General features: G+C 40.9%; 1 long non-coding RNA gene across 1 annotated transcript in view; it reads right to left on the bottom strand.

Moving 5' to 3' along the window:
* Positions 1 to 1310: 1310 nt before the first annotated feature.
* Positions 1311 to 13939, bottom strand: part of LOC134731471 (uncharacterized) — an 83504-nt gene continuing 70875 nt past the window's right edge. Inside the window, exon 5 of the long non-coding RNA XR_010113777.1 lies at positions 1311 to 4263. This is a non-coding gene — a long non-coding RNA (uncharacterized lncRNA). The remainder of the gene's footprint in view (positions 4264 to 13939) is intronic.

The following is a 13939-nucleotide window of genomic DNA, read 5'->3' as shown; positions in this document are numbered from 1 at the left end:
TTCTTTCTCTCCTAGTGTGTGTCTGTCTGTGTGTGTGTGTGTGTGTGGCGGGGGGAGCGGGATTATTCATTCTCTGAGCCTCAGTGTACTCCTCTGCAAAGTGGGTGTGATTTGAAGAGAAAAAGCCGTGAAGTACTGAGCGTAGTGCCTGGCACTTCCTAGCTACTGCACTGCTATTATTTTAGGGAACTTGCCTACAAAGACCATGTCCTTTTACTTCTTCAGTTCACCAGCTGAAGCACATCACACACCATTCCTGCTTCCTTTGTTTCCTTCTGGGTGGTGCTTCCTAGATCTTTGCCTCCCTTGTTTTTTGTTGCGGGCCAGGCACAAAGCCTCCTGGCTCTGGATGGTGGAGACTTGGTTATTTTCCAGGTCGCTTTGAGGATTCCCCAGGAGGACTATGTCACAGGTGCTAATGAGTCTCTGTTTAACCATGACTGTGCACTCCCCTGGCAATTGGGACAGAGAGAAACACCTTGCACAACAATTAGCTTTTCACAGCCATTAGCAATTTGCAGTCATTAGCACCATAGAAACACTGCAAATAACACCCAGGAAGCAAATACCACTGCAAGGTGCCACAGGGCTCCTAAGCTGCATCAGCCCTCAGCAAGGCAGGGGTCTGAGAGCCCTAAGGTCCCCTGTGCCCACTTACTCCAGGAAATGGGTTTTGTGATTCAAAGTGCCTCTGTTCCTTCCCGTCACATCTTTGAAAATGGCTCTATCAAGCCCATTATTTGTTTCAGTGGAACATAAATCTTTCAGAAGAAAAGTCCAGAAGAGGTAGTGCATAATAAAGCGATTGTGAATTCCCTCAAGACCAAGAAGCCTAAAGGAGTCTGGAAGGAGTGGTGTGAATAATTGAAATTTGAGCAGAGTGAAACTGCAATGCAATGCAATGATTTAGCTCCAAAGCTGTTCATGGCAGCATTGCTAAATACCAGAACCATGTATATCTCTAACAGTAGGGATTGGTTAAATAATTGTGCTACACCCATTGAACTGAACATAATGCAGCCTTTAAAAATAATATTCTGGAATTTACAGGCAGATTGTATCAAAAGGTTATAAAACCTTATTAACATAATTTTTATTGTAAAATATGATATGCACCTTCTAAAATATTAGTGATGATTGTCTCTGTGTGCTGGGAATGGGAATGTATGATTTTTAATTTTTAAATTTTGCTGTTCTATGTTATTTTTCTAAAACAAGTACAGATGTATGTGTAATGCTTTTAATTAGAGACAGGGATAAAGACAGCAGAGTGAGAAGGTAAGCCCTGTCTGGTGTAGTGAGTTTAACATACCTAAAACCATTTTAAGTAAATATTTTATTGAAGCATAACATACAGACAGAAAAAAGACACCAATAATAAGGACAGTTTGATGATTTTTCATAAAGTGCATAAATCCAGATACAGAATGAATCTTAAATACCATGATGGTTATGCTTGTGGCTCCACAAACAAATGTCTGCATGGGGAACAATTACAGTAGGAAGTCAGCTGTGTGTTGAGGAGTCAGTGATGCAAGTTCATCAATTGAAAGCTCATTATGGTAATTGCATTAGTCTGTATTCACACTGCTGCAAAGAAATACCCAAGACTGGGTAATTTATAAAAGAAAGAGGTTTAATTGACTCACAGTTCTTCATGGCTGAGGAGGACTCAGGAGACTTACAATCATGAGAAGAGGAGAAGCAGGCACATCTTACAGGGTGGCAGGAGACAGAAGACAGAGCGTGTGAAGGAGAAACTGTCAAACACTTATAAAACCATCAGCTCTCGCGAGAACTTAGTCACTATCACGAGAACAGCATGGGAAAAGCCGCCCCCAGGATCCAATCACCTCCCACCAGGACCCTCAACACACGGGGACTATAGGGATTAATTTTCGAGATGGGATTTAGGTGGGGACACAGAGCCAAACAATATCAGTAATGCTGGAAGGAAAGGTGGTAAATCTCCATTTTACAGGTGCACAAACTGAGCCCCTGGGAGTAAGAGTAACTTGAATCCCATAACTGCTAAATGGAGGAGCTGAGATTTATTCCCAGTCAGGCTCTGGAATCAATGCATTCCTAAGAAGAAAAAATACAGCTGGGGCAACTAGCAGAAGGCCAGGGCATCTCTAAAAGCTTGATGACCAGAGAGTAGGAGACAGGGAAGAGCTGTGTCAGGGAGGGCAGGAAGGCTTGTCTGTTAGGAAGGAAGGGCAGAAAATCAGTTCCTGGCAATTTCTACAAAAATCAGACCAGTGGGGGAAACTAATAATGCTAAACCTTTGTGCACTTATATTTCATGTGGACCTGAAAGGTGGCCTTGAGGCTGATGGACCAGAGATGCAGAGCACAAGAGCTCTGACCTCATTCAGAAGTCATGGTTAACTAAGAAGAATGGGGTTTAAATTATTTTATTATTATTTTATTTTATTTTATTATTTTATTGAGACAGAGTCTTGCTCTGTCACCCAGGCTGGAGTGCAATGGCACAATCTCAGCTCACTGCAACCCCTGCCTCCTAGGCTCAAGCAATTCTTGCGCCTCAGCCTCCCAAGTAGCTGGGACTAGAGACGTGTGCAACCACATCTGGCTAATTTTTATATTTTAGTAGAGACGGGGTGTTGCCATGTTGGCCAGGCTGGTCTCAAACTGCTGACCTCAAGTGATCCACCCACCTCAGATTCCCAAAGTGCTGGGATTACAGGCATGAGCCACTGTGCCCAGCCAGAAAGGGGGTTAATATATATTTTCTTTATATTTACTAATACATAGGGGAGCAAGGCACTACTCATAATCCTCCCACGTAGAAAACTGATCCCCCAAATCTTCACTGAATGATCAAATTTCTTTTCCTTTGAAATAGGTGTTCTGGGGGAACCATGCAGAGGGCACACTCTGGGCAAGGGGTGCCTCCGGAGAACACAGGATACACGTTAAGGACCTTAGGTGATGAGAGCAGAAAGTCACCTTCCAAAATGAACTCAGCTGGGGAGGGACCAAGCTTGGAAAGTTTTTATGGAAACGATTTCATCAAAGATATATATCTAGGACTTCTGTTATCTTAATTAACTCAGTGGTAGCACCATACTATGCTAAGAGGACTGGGCATAAGACTTGTAATTACCTCTCTTTAGGCCGTTAACCCTGTTTGGTTACTGTAAGCTTTTCAAGGATTGAGGCCGTGTGGTTGGTCATCTCTACATGCCCAATGCATAATAATGTGCCTGGTAGATAAGACACATTAAACAAATGCTTACTGAATGCATAAAACATATGTCCTAGATATTCTAGGCTAATACCACTTTAAATAGTCCACTGATTATGTACACTGGTTTGAGTTCAGAAACACTGATCATCAGAGAATTAGGTCTGAATGTGGTTGATGGAATTTCCGGGAATTTCCAAGAGATACTTCTCAGCCGTAGCCACTATACCAGCCATTTTTCACATTCCTCAATCATTCATTCATTTTAGTAAAGGTAGAATCAGACAGAAATGAAGAATACTCCAGAAGTGAAGGAAGCAAGACATTTATAGAACCTGAAATTGGTTCTTGGTCTTCGTATTTCAGCAACTTCAAAATTTTTTTAAATCATCTAAGACCTTTTTAAACAGTCATTTATTGAAGTCTTACTAAGGAGCAGGCTTATACTCAGTGCCAAGAATACAAAAATCAGTAAGATAGAACACACAGATGTGAAAATAGAGAAATTACAACCCAAGTTGGATAGTGTTTGTATTATGTCGGATGTCTTCAGTTGCAAGTAACAGAAAATAAATAATGGCTAAAAAAAAAAGAAATTTTTAATCATCTCACAAATCATGAAAGACTAAAAGTAGATGGTTCCACACTGGTCCAGCAGTTCAATGATATCATAAAAAAAAATCCAATACTCTGTCTTTTCACTATTCTATCCTTTGTCCTTGGCTTATTGCCTCATGGTCACAGAATCGTTGCTGTAGCTCCAAGTAACATGTTTGCACACAATTGCATTTAAGTCAGGCAGGAAGAAACTTACTGTTTCTCTTTATAGCAGGAAACAAAAATCTTCTGAGATAAGCTGACCAATAGACTTTTTCTTTGGTCTCATTGGTTAGGACTGGGTCACTTGCCCATTCCCAAATCAATCATGAGAAAGGGGAATGGGATTGCCATGGTTGGCATAAGCCAATGATGCTTTATTCTCTCAGGCTGGAGGAAGGGGCTGCATCTTCCTTGAGCATGTTGCTACCACCTAAAAAATTGGATCCTATAACCTAAAGAAGGTGAAAAGAAGAGCAGAGGAGAAGTTAACCAACATGTTTGCCACAGGGTTAAGCACAGAGTTGAGTGAATCAGTGTACCTTATTTTTTCTAATTTGATGCCAAATCTTCAGCTCCACCTCCCTTACCTAGCATAAGGCCAAAAGCCCAAGGGTACAAGAAAACCTGGCCTTTCCCTGACACTGCCTTGGCCTTGATTGCCTCAGTGCAGAGAGTAAAACAAGCTGTCAGACTAAGCTCCTGCCCTATCCTTGAGCTCTAATAACCTCAAGCTTTTACAATTCCAACCAAGTTTAAAATTCTAGCTTGTTGATATGAGTGGGAGTTTGGAATGCTGGAGGGGAAGTGTGAAAGTCAGGTCAACAAATGAGATTTGAAGTGGTTTTCCTTCCTCAAACGCAAGCCTCACATCAGGACTCTGAACTCAAATGGCCTCTCCTGAATGAGAGGGAGGGGGACACATGTAGGGAAGGCCAGGAGAGCCCAGCCATGGGTGTAGCTGAATGTTGTTTCAGAGAAAAAACAAGATTTCTCTCCCTGAAGACCACTGGGTACTACTTTCAGAATTTACATAAGACAGAAATAAGGGGCGGTCTCAATCTGGGGAAGAAAGTTAAGGAGGTGATTGGAGGAGGACTCTATGGAGGATGCGGCTTTGTTCAACACATCCATAGACACTGGTTTTACAAGGCCACAATCAATATGCTACTGATAGATGATATGATTGATACGATACAATATGATTTAATGTAATACAGTAGTATAGCAATACAATATAATGATACCAGTAACTAAAATTCATTGATCATTCACTGTGTGATTAACACAATGCAATGTATTATCCTTACAGGACTACTCATAATCATACTTACAGGCAAGTTTCATTACAATCCACAGGCTAAGCAAAGTCACTCTGTTAAACACTGGACTCAAGACTCAGGACTGCAGGGCTGTCTGCCTCTAGAACCCTCCTCTTCACCATTTTGCTATTTTGCTTCCCTACCTGGGTGTTAATGCATATAGTAGTGAAAAGGCCAAGTGGTGACTACACACAAAGACACTAAGCAAGGTTAAGTGAAAAACAGCTCATTGGAATAAATATTTCACTAGCTAGAAAAGATGAAAGAAATAACACCAAAAAGTTATTTTAAATGTTCAGAGAACAAAATAGTTAAAAGTTTCTTGTTTTGAAGAGTTCAAGAAAGTAAAAAACATAAGAGGAAATACAGTATTGATAGGAGTTATATAAACAGATGAACTTCTTTCTCCATCATAGGATGCACGAATATTTTTGTGTGTATTATCGAGATTTTGCAATTCCCTTGTGGTTTTTTTGGCAGTCATTCTCTAGCCTATATAGTTCACTCTTTTTCTAACTAACTCAAACACGCACTTTATTCTTTCATTCATTCATTTACCTAGTCATCCGTCAGATGTTTATTCAGTCTCTTCCACACACTGGGTACCAAGGAGGATAATGGAAGCTTAGGAATAAAGAAACACTGTCTCCTGCCTTAAATGGGATGGAATTTAGTATGCTCAAAAGGCAATTTTCCCCTTCAGATCCCCCTCAGACTCACTCCATTGCCTGTGAATGGTCCTGTGCAATAGAGAGAGACCTCCTTTAGCCCTCTGGCATGTGCCATACTGCAGGGAGTTGCCTATCTCTGATTTAGGACTGGAAGTGGAGGTTCAGAAGATGAGAAACTGTGGAGAACAGAGGACACTAGATATGTTCCCTGTTTGTCTGATTGAAACAAATTCTGGTTCAGGAACCCCCTGGGAGTTTCTACGACTTCAATATCCTATGGGATTTTGAAAACATCAAAGCTTCCGGGAATTGATCAACCCATCTTGGTCCCTTAAGATTTCCCTTTCACCTACTGGGAGGCACTAAGCTAAGGGTAGGGTAGGTACATGGGGCAATATTTATTTCCAACCCCACTCTAGAGCTAACCTCTGCTACTGGATGCCTGAAACCACATGCCTGATTGTACCCTTTGGCTTGACTCAAGAATCCTAATGAACCTCTCCAGCACATTTCTGTGTGTACTGCAGAACCAGTGATGAACACTATTCTTGCAACATCTCTAGAATTGTCCATACTTCTTTTCTATATGACACCTCTTTTCATTTGGTTGTTTTCTTTTAAATTTTATTTTGCTAAAATTCATAGTGAGGTAGGTTTACATTCTCACAAAATATAATACAGGCAATCGAGAGATAGTCTAGGAGCCTCTCTTAAGGCTCCTATTACACACAGCCCCCAAGTACTGGGACCCCTTCAGACCATCTCATTTTTAGGAGGTGTTCCAATCACTAACAATGGCCTGTGTCAAAATGGCTCCCCATAGTGATAGCCAACGTCCTGAGCAGGTGTCTATGTCTCAGGCAGCTGGTCTCTGTAAGGGGTATCCAATTATGATGAGGCTCCAGGAAGACGTATATGGATGTGATGAGGAGGATGATGGAATGGGACCCAGGAGACACCCCACAACCACTATCACCAAAGCCTGGACATTTGTTCCTCCCCATTTCTATGCCCGTATTTCCTCCTTTGCAAAATAAATAGTTCAGACTAGAAGAGGCCTCAGGTCCTATCGAGCTTGGACAATTTATGACCTTATGAGTACTGTAAGTGTTGTCTGCTTTGGCAGTTTGCACTAAGAATTGGACTTTAGAGACTTGGCACACTTTGATGTTTGTTCAATTGGTAAGTGTGCTCAGTTTTTGTGGCATGTGTCTACAAAGCACAAAAGCCTTGGGTTCTCTGGACTTCTGAAGTGCAAGAGATTGATAGCAATCCCAGCCCAGTCCCAGGGAGAGACGCAGAAGCAACTCTGTGAAAGGTTACTTTGGTCTCTATGGGAACCACTCTGTGCCCTTGACAGAGAAGACACCTTGGGGAAGGGAGGCACATCTGAGAGCTCTGAAGCCTGGGCAGAATGCCCCATGGGCCCACAATGCCACATACCTGTGAATGGAGAGAAGGGAACACGCAGTCCCAGTGTGCATATTTGAAATCCAAAGTCCTATTTGACCTTAGATATTTGGAAGTAGGTGGGACCTAGAAATGCTAACACCCAGAGGCCGTGCAGTGTAGTGGAAAGAGAACTGGCTTTGGAATCAGAGGTTCTGGTTTGACTCTCAGCTCTGCCCTTACTAGCTACGTGACTTGGAGCAGGTCTCCTAACCCTGCTGAGTGTGGGTTTTCTTGTCTGTCCAGTGAGAAGCATTAGGTCTTTCCTGATGATCTCATAGGGCTGATCTTTCTGGTTACTTTTCCTGCCCCTCGTGATGCGTTAGTCACAGTCTAACAACAATATTAAGGAAGGATAATGATAAAGTTAATTTTTGTGGAGAATATAACATTGATGATTACTGCTACCCACTGTTGCATTCTTAATATGTACTAGGCACCCTGATAAGGACTTCAGAAACATAAATTCATCACCTGAGATCACACGGCTGGTAAATCACATGGCAGGACTAAACTCAGACAGCTCTGACTCCAGAGCCAAAGTCTTAACCCAGTGCGTGGTTCATCCCTCCTGAGCCAACAACCAGATTTCTTCCAGTCCTGGCTTGTAGAGAGTGAGAAAGATGTACTGGCTTGTCTACTTACATATTAACAAACAAACAAACAAATAATTAAGCAAATCAGTCAAATCCTTTAAAAGAGTCAAACACAGCAACTTTGGAAAATCTTATGGATCAGATTAAATAAATAAATAAATTTATGAAAAACATGTGATTCTATTTTCACTAATGGTTAACTGACATTGCTTATTGCCTACGTATGACCTTTTCTTTGGCTTGTATCAAACAGGTATTTGTCCCACCCATCCACCCAGCTAAAAAACGAGCAAAAAAAAGTACTGAACATCTTCTCTGTACCAAATATCAATGAAGTGCTCAGATTTAATGGTGATTGTGGTGTTTCTGCCCTCAAGCATCAGTCTAACCGAAGATACTGACAGAAAATTCAGTAGAGCATGAAAGTGCTTTGATAGGGGAAGGAACAGGGTACTAAGGACAGACCGAAAGTAAGAAGTTAATTCAGTCTGAATATTTCAGAGAAATCTTCCCAGAAAAGGTGACAGCTAGGTTGAGTGGGAGTCAAACTGTTGGTAGGAAGGGACATGGAGAGGAGAGAAGGGGAACGACATTTGGGAAGTGGGAGTGTCTTATGTGATGGATAAGAGGCAAGAGAAGCGTGACCCACTCAGAGAGCCAAAATAAGTTCACAGTGGCTGAAACATACAGTCTAAGGACTGGAGAGGTGACAGCTGAAACACAGGCCATATCATGCAGGGCCACATAGAGTTTTGAACTTTACTGTAATCACACTGAGAATTAATTGAAGGGTTCAAGCCAGGGCCTAAGGAGTGGGCCATAATCCCATTTGTGTGTTATGAAGATGATTCTGGCCACAGCATGGAGAATGGATCTCTGAGGGGAAAAAGGGGTGGCTAACAGAACATAGGACTAGTTACAGAGTATTGAAATAATCCAGCCAACAGATGAAGATGACCACCCAGGTACTGCCAGTGAGAATGGAGAGAAGTAGATACTACCTGAACACTTAGCAGAACGAGGCAGGTTTAGCAACTGAATGAAGGTAGGGTGAAGAAGGGCATGGTGTGAAGGATGCTGTGTCTGCTGGTCCCCTCAGTCCCCGAGCAAAAGGACTGATTTGTTTTGTTCAAGGTTCTTTTCTGGTTCAGATGAGATGGCTCTGTGTCCCCTAATTTTTGACCCATCAATCCATATTTTTTGACATCTCTCATCTCTTCTTTTGCCCCATATTTCCTTCCACCTCCCAGTACATTAACTAGGGCAATGTGAACTGCTGTATCAAAGCCAAAACTCAGTGGTTGACACAATAGAAGCATATTTCTTGCTTATGTAAGAGTCTTCTCTGGTCAATCAGAGGCTTTCTTCCATATGTGGATTTAGATAGGAGGTTTCCTTCTGTTGCATGGTTTGCCATTCCCTAGGGCCTGAGTTCTCAGCATTTAGATGGTAGAGGGGCAAGAAGGTGGAGAAAGTATCTTTATTACTTAAAACCCCACCTACACCTCCATTAATAAGAACTTACCACATGAGGGAGGGAGCAGGAAGTTTTTCCTAACAGCGAGCCACCTCTGTCACACCCGACCTGCCTAAGTTTTAACTCCTTTTTTTTGTCTTGTCTTTATCTCCTTCTCCTACTATCTGACAGTTGATTACTGGAATGGTTGTAAACATCTTCTTTCATCTGGTTTTGATATAGAAGGAGGATGACACTTCTCAAATACATCAACAACAGAGAAAGAATAATTCACAAACTACTTATCACAAGGTAAACCCAAGACCATTTTTCTTCTACTGAGCAAAGAACACCTAAGAGACAGGAGACCTGGCTTCAAATTCTGGCTCCATCAATAACTTTCAGCATGACTTAAGCAAGACACTTCACTTCTATGGACCCCAATTTTTCCATCCGTAAAATGGATGGAGTGTGCTACACCGATATTTCTCCAAGTGTGTTCCATAGAACATTAGGTTCATGAGGTGCTCTTTGAAAAACTCTTCTATGGTCAAATAGATTTCGGAAATACTGTGAACTTTAACCACTGCTTTGAGGAAAGCTGAGGCTCATAACAATAAGAGAGGCTCTGAGAAGTCCTATGCTAAGGAAATCTGCTAGACTTTAACCTGACATTTCCTAATCTTGAGAGGTGAAATTTATATATTCAAGTATTAATCTATGTTATTTAATTGTTTTACCACTCATGAGTTGGTCAATGGTACAGAGAAGCTCAGATTCCAGTGAGAAAAATGAGTTATCTCAGTAACTAAAACTCGGAGTAAGGGAAAAAGAGGGAGAGCTGAGGACTGACATGGGGAAAAAGAAACCTTTTATGCACTGAGAAGCTGCAGGAAATCTTTCATGCATTGAGAAGCTATGAGAAAGCTCTGCACCAAGCCAGTGTGTCCCTCTTCTATGTGGGTGACCTGCAAACTGCCAGCGACTAACCCACGGAACTTTGAGAGTCTGGATGGAAGTGATGTTTATCATTGCCCATGAGATTCTGCCTAAACTTCTCACCTGTTCCAGATGGACCATCTCCTGTAGACTAGCTGCTGATGTAAAGGTCCTAGACACTCATAAGTCACTCAGAACAAAAAGGGATTTGGCCTTTTGAGGGGAGGATGATAATGAGAGGAAACACCTTCAGATCAAGGTGGGGCAGGTACAGCCAGTTGGAAATTCCCTTCTGAGCCAGGAAAATGGTGGTGATTTCATTTCTATTTATGTTATTTAACCATGAGACATTGTAGTAGATAATGTTTCCTCATACTATATTCTCATACTCACCTAGATCGTTTGCAGCTATGGTATCAGTACCAGAAGCTGGCAGCTTCTCTCTCAACCATCTCTCTTTTTCTAAGCCTGAGGATTTTGTTCAGCAGAAGCATGTTCTACAGCAAGCAGACACAGCTCAGAAGTGTAGGAGAATTAATACCTTCAAAGGTAGTCTCCAGCCAGTGGGAGACGCAAGCTGGTGGATACAAGCCCCAGTCTCCCTGTACTCATGTAGGGTAATTTTGAAGTATACTCTACTTTTTATGGAGCATCTTCAGCAGAACTGAGCTCCAATAGCCTATATTAGTAGTTCAATTTTTATTGCACCTTTTATTGGCTTTTCTCATTTCTGCCTCTTAATTTCTCCATTTCTCCACTTGTGTTTCCTGAGATAAACACCCAAGTAAACTACCAAAAGCCAAAACTGTGTATCAAGGTCTGCTTTGGGGCAAACCCTCACAAAAATAAAAACTTTTTCATGTGGCACTCCTTAGGTAATCATAAAGTTCCCTCTTGCCCTAAACTTCAGTGCTCACTCATTTGGTCACTGTCAGTGGCCAACTCTGAGCCAGTCCCCATTTCACCAGGAGTGAGAGAATGAAGACAAGTTTGACCACATTTTCACGTTTGTTTTTTTTTTTAATTATACTTTAAGTCCTGGGATACATGTGCAGAACGTGCAGGTTTGTTACATAGGTATACACATGCCATGGTGGTTTGCTACACCCATCAACGCGTCATCTGCATTATTTCACCTAATGCTATCCCTCCTTTAGCCCACCGCCCCAGACAGACCCTGGTGTGTGATGTTCCCCTCCCTGTGTCCATGTGTTCTCATTGTTCAATTCCCACTTATGAGTGAGAACATGCAGTGTTTGGTTTCCTGTTCCTGTGTTAGTTTGCTGAGAATGATGGTTTCCAGCTTCATCCATATCACTGCAAAGAACATGAACTCATCCTATTTTTTGCTGCATAGTATTTCATGGTGTATATGTGCCACATTTTCTTCATCTAGTCTATCATTGATGGGCATTTCGGTTGGTTCCAAGTCTTTGCTATTGTGAACAGTGCTGCAATACAAATGTGTGTGCATGTGTCTTCATAGTAGAATGATTTATAATCCTTTGGGTATATACCCAGCAATGGGATCGCTGGGTCAATCGTATTTCTGGTTCTAGATCTTTGAGGAATCGCCACACTGTCTTCCACAATGGTTGAACTAATTTACAGTCCCACCAACAGTATAAAAACATTCCTATTTCTCCACATCTTCTTCAGCATCTATTGTTTCCTGACTTTTTAATGATCGTCATTCTAATTGGCATCAGATGGTATCTCACTGGACCACATTCTGATTTTAGCTCTCCTTCTAATTACTTAAGGTTAAAAATAGTCTTTACTGCAGTGAACCATTTTTCCAGAGAAGCCCAGAGCCTGTGAGAAGCCCAGGGAGTTGTGAGCTGGTTTCTGGGACATTTTAATAACTTAAAACAGAAGTGCACATATTTTATTAAACATCTTCCAATTATCTTTAATTTTTATATATAACAGCTTTGCTGAGCTTCAACAGCTTTATATAATTCATATACAGAACAGTTCACCTATTTAAAGTATAGAAGTCAAATATTTTTAACATCTAGAATAATGTACAACCATCATCATAATAAATTTTAGATCATTTTCATTACCTCTAGAAACCAATTAACCAAACAAGCAAAATACCCATACAATTCACAGTATCTCTCCATTTTTCTGCAAGTCTCCTAGCCATAGGCAACCATCAAATGACTTTTCGTCTCTATAGATTTACCTAATTTGGACATTTTATATAAATAAAATCATACAACGTGTGGTCTTTTGTGATTGGCTTGTTTTTCTTAATGTTTTCAAGGTTCATTCATGTAGCACGTATAGTACTTTATTTCTCTTTATGGCCAAATAGTGTTCCATTGTACAGATATACCACATTTTATTCATTCCTTCATCAGTTTATGGACACTTCGGTTGTTGGCACTTTTTGGCTATTATCAATAATGCCACTATGAACATTCATGTACAAGTGATTGAGTGAAGATATGTTTTTATTTTTCTTGGATATATACCTAGATATCCAATTGCTAGGTACCATGGTAACTCTATTTTTTGACCTTTTCAGAAGCTGCCCGACTGTTTTCCAAAACGGATGTAACATGTTCTATTCCTATTAGCAGTGTATTAGGGTTTTAATTTCACCCACACTGTTTAAAAATGCCTTTTTAGGGCTGGGCGCAGTGGCTCATGCCTGTAATCCCAGCACTTTAGGGGGCTGAGGTGAGTGGATCACTTGAGCTCAGGAGTTCGAGACCACCCTGGCAAACACAGCAAAACCCTGTTTCTACTAAACATACAAAAAATTAGTCAGGTGTGGTGGTGGGTGCCTATAATCCCTGCTATTCTGGAAGCTGAGGCAGGAGAAACGCTTGAACCTGGGAGGCAGAGGTTGCAGTGAGCTGAGATTGCACCACTGCACTCCAGCTTGGGTGAGAGAGCACGACTCCGTCTCAAAAAAAAGCTTTTTAATTATAGCCATCCTAGTGGGTATGAAGTGGTATCTCATTGTAGCTTTGATTTGCAATACCCTGACAACTAATAATATCAAGTACCCTTTAAGGTACTTACAGGCCATTTGTATATCTTCTTAGGAAAAATGTCTCTTTCTATTTAATTTTTAAAAATTTTATTTATTTATTCTATTTCAAAACCTTTTGGGAAACAGGTAGTTTTTGATTATATGGATAAGTTCTTTAGACATTTCTCAAAAGAAGATATGCAAATGGCCAATAAACATATGAAAAAATGCTCAACATCACTAATGATCAGAGAAATGCAAATCAAAACCACAATATGATACCATCTTACTCCTATAAGAATGGCCATAATCAAAACATCAAAAAATAATAGATGTTGGCAGGGATGTGGTGAACAGAGAACACGTTTACATTGCTGGTGGGAATGTAAACCAGTACAACAACTATGGAAAACAGTATGGAGATTCCTTCAAGAACTAAAAGTAGAACTACCATTTGATCCAGCAGTCCCACTACTGGGTATTTACTCAGAGGAAAAGAAGTCATTATACGAAAAAGATACATGCACATACATGTTTATAGCAGCACAATTCACAATTGCAAACATTTGAAACCAGCCCAAATGCCCATCAATCAACAAGTGGATAAAGAAAATGTGATAAGTATGTACCATGGAATACTATTCAGACTTAAAAAGGAATGAAATAATGCCATTTGCAGCAATCTGTGTGGAGTTGGAGACCATTATTC

The sequence above is a fragment of the Symphalangus syndactylus genome, chromosome 9, assembly GCF_028878055.3.
Source record: "Symphalangus syndactylus isolate Jambi chromosome 9, NHGRI_mSymSyn1-v2.1_pri, whole genome shotgun sequence".
Taxonomy (NCBI): domain Eukaryota; kingdom Metazoa; phylum Chordata; class Mammalia; order Primates; family Hylobatidae; genus Symphalangus; species Symphalangus syndactylus.
The sequence above is the reverse complement of the archived record's forward strand: the minus strand, read 5'-3'. Positions and strand labels throughout refer to the sequence as shown.